At 35.3% G+C, this 3,288-nt stretch overlaps 1 long non-coding RNA gene across 2 annotated transcripts; it reads left to right on the top strand.

Moving 5' to 3' along the window:
* Positions 1 to 1,095: 1,095 nt before the first annotated feature.
* LOC126765460 (uncharacterized) lies at positions 1,096 to 2,699 on the top strand. Of its 2 annotated transcripts, XR_007668436.1 has the most exons (3): positions 1,702 to 1,716; positions 1,796 to 2,216; positions 2,295 to 2,699. It is a non-coding gene; the product is annotated as an uncharacterized LOC126765460 (long non-coding RNA). The 2 variants fall into 2 exon arrangements; XR_007668430.1 differs by having other exon boundaries at positions 1,096 to 2,216.
* Positions 2,700 to 3,288: the final 589 nt, after the last annotated feature.

Below are 3,288 nucleotides of genomic sequence, written 5' to 3'. Positions count from 1 at the left end.
CAAAGGTTTTGTTTTTATGAACAGCTGACAAATTATCTGATGTTAAACCCAAAGTTTACGTGTAGAGTTTAATGCTAAATACCAAGAGCAAAAAACTCGTGGTACCGGAATGTGATAACGGTTTTAACCAAAGCTTCATGGGTAATGTTTGGTGTTAAAGACCAAAATTGTCAATAAATTCGAGTTTGTAGCGATTGGTTGTTATTATAGTCTTCAGAATTCACAAATTATACAAAGCCGGTCACATAAATTTGCGCAAACATTTTACCAAGCCTGTAAATATGAGCAGTGTAAAAAGTCCTGCCATTGTCAGGCGCATATAACCTAAAATACTTTTACATACACACATATGTATGTGTGTGAACTAATTTCTTAAAACAAAAATACAAGTGGAACAAGTCTCATTGTTTTTGGAGTAATCTTCTCCTTGCAGATTTGTGTAGTTGGTCTACACACTGCCTCCAATGCAATATAAATAAAATGCAAACAGCTACACAACACAAATTGCTTATAATGCACAATAACAAGAAAAACAACAGGTGCACATACAACTAAGTATACTATAAAGCGGAATGCAAAAAAGTGCAACAACACGCTTTATATTCCGTATCAAATTAGATTTGCACACAAAGCCTAATGCCGCCTGCTGTCCGCCTGTAGTCCAGCAAAAGACCAAGCGCAGCAACGATTTTCTTAACGTCGAACGGCCGGCATAAACCAGTTTTTCCGATTCGCAAGGTTCACTGAACGTTGTTGGTTGAGCGGTTGGTTGCATGGATGGTTTGGTTGATGATGATGATGATGTTTGTTGTGTTACACAACTGAAAGTGTTCGTCGGACCAACGTCGGCATCGAGTAACAACATGTACGGAGTGGTAACAGGCGCACAACGATTGCAGTAGGCCGATTTTACACCGTCCACTCGATTTGCTTTCTGTTGTTATTTTTGCAATGCACTTGAGCGACGTCTGCCTCCGCCCAATGCGGCCAACATATCTATATGTATGTATGTATGCCAGCGTATGCTGAGCACTGCAGTCCAAGCGCAAATGCAGCTCGGCGAAAAAATCTACAGAGCTATTACATACATATATACACACTTATTTGCCATATTGGTTCTAATATATACAGAAGTATGTATAAACAAACATATGTATGTATGTCTAAAATTGTTTTCTCTGTATATTTGTAAATTGGTGCATAAAAATACGCCCATAGGTGGAATTGAATTTTCGCGCACGGTGTGACTTTTCAAAGGGCATTAAAATAATTATTAAAAAAAAAATTGAAATATCATATGTATATAAAATTATGTCAACATTTGGCTGCCAAGGAACTAAAAATGTTTAGTTTCGGAGTCCAAGTGACCTAGAATTTAAGTTTTAAAGCCCGCATATAAGAAATTTATAGCGCCGAGCTCAAATTCAAGGCTATGTATTTAATTTAGTTATAGCAAAAAAATTTGTAAACATATTTTTATTTATTTAATGGAATTGAATTTTAATTAACAAACTGCAAATCTGGTTTAAAAAATATTTTAAAAATTTGTTAAAGTAAAAAAAGATATCAAATTTTTTTTTATATTTTTATTCTCTCTAAAAATAATCTTATTATTTTTTTACTTATTTCCTTTTTATCTAAAATTTTTACGTAACTTGAACACTGTGCGTTGGGAACAAGTGCATTTGCCCATCTTCCTCTTCCGTCGTGCATCCCGTTAGTATTGCGCTGTTAACACATTTCACTTTACATCTGCCTATCTTGTGTTTTTGTTGTTGCTGCTCTTCACACACAGAGCTTGTTGCACAACGAAAGTCAAGCAACCCCCAGGCCGCCCGTTCAAAAGCATAGCAATGGGATGCGACTTTGTGCGCTCGTCGGTCGACATAGGCAGCAATGCATTGCCAGTCGCATTTTTACGGTCGAAGCGGTAAGAACTCCAGCGTCAGCAGTTTGCAGAGAAAATAAATATTGAACATGCTTCTGGAAACATTTGGTCTTGATTGGGCATTCATAGTGGGGGCTTGCGGATCCATGTTCAAATTTGCTGAGCCACAACGTAGTATAATATATGTAAATCTTACTTAGTTATCAAAAATGTGAACGTTTTGAGGAATTGCTTTTTGGAGGAGTCAATGCTGGTTCCAGTTTTGCCGTCGGCATAATATGGTTTTCGTGCTATGTGTAACAAACGCTTCTGATGGTTTATAGCCAAGGTGAAATACAAAACTGAAATTTTATTTATTATGGCATACATATATTTTATATTTATTTATTTATTTTTTTTTTTTCAGAACACCAGAGCACTGCAGAGCAAAATGAAACAGTGAAATATGCATTTGGTTTCAAAAAGTTCGAGCTTAACGTTTTTATGAATGGAATATTATTTTATTATACGAATATGTGTTTTTAGTGTCTTTGAAATGCTTGTTATACAGTTATGCAATACTACAGTCGGGAAGAATATAATCATTAGTCATTTTGGAAGGTTATAGCAAGTTGTAAGCTTAGAGCAAATAGCGAAAGACTTCGTCTTGGAATCAAATCTATAACTTATTTCGATTTAAAAATTATAAGTTGATATAAAATATTTTTTTATTTTTCAAAAAAAAAAAAAAAAAAAAAATGATGTTCAATTTATTTTTTCACTCAGGCTTATTTTTAAAAATAAATCAATGGAATCTTTATTAAACAACGCATTTTTCTTCAGAGTTATGTATAGGGGTTTTCAAGAAGAGCGCTACAAATTTTTTTTAAAATAAAACAAAAACGGTTTAGGATATCAATGAAATTCTTTATTCCTGTGAAAGTACGATGTCATTATGTGAAACTTTCTTTTACATGGCCACCAGGGATGCACTGTTTTGAAGCATAAATCGGCCGATACTGCTGCAATTACGCGTTCGATATTCGTACGAAGTTCATCGATCATCGTTGGCATAGGCCACAGACTTAACGTAGCCCCACTGGAAATAGTTTAATGGCGTCAAAAGTTCACCAAACTTGGTTTTCAAAAAATCGATTGTGACATTTGCTTTGTGGCTTGTGGCGCCGTACTCTTGGAACCACATATTGTCCAAGTCCAGGTCATCCAATTGGGGCCAAAAATATTATGTTATCATTGACCGGCAGCGCGGCCGGCTCATAAACCGCACCAAACCGTAATTTTTTCGGGATGTAATGATGACTCATGTAGTACATGTGGATATTTTTTTCTAGCTGTATTGCTCGACTAACATTGTTAAATCTACAAACACCTTTCTCTCATGAAAGATAAGTATAAATTGC

Source organism: Bactrocera neohumeralis, chromosome 2 (assembly GCF_024586455.1).
Source record: "Bactrocera neohumeralis isolate Rockhampton chromosome 2, APGP_CSIRO_Bneo_wtdbg2-racon-allhic-juicebox.fasta_v2, whole genome shotgun sequence".
Classification (NCBI taxonomy): Eukaryota; Metazoa; Arthropoda; class Insecta; order Diptera; family Tephritidae; genus Bactrocera; species Bactrocera neohumeralis.
The sequence above is the reverse complement of the archived record's forward strand: the minus strand, read 5'-3'. Positions and strand labels throughout refer to the sequence as shown.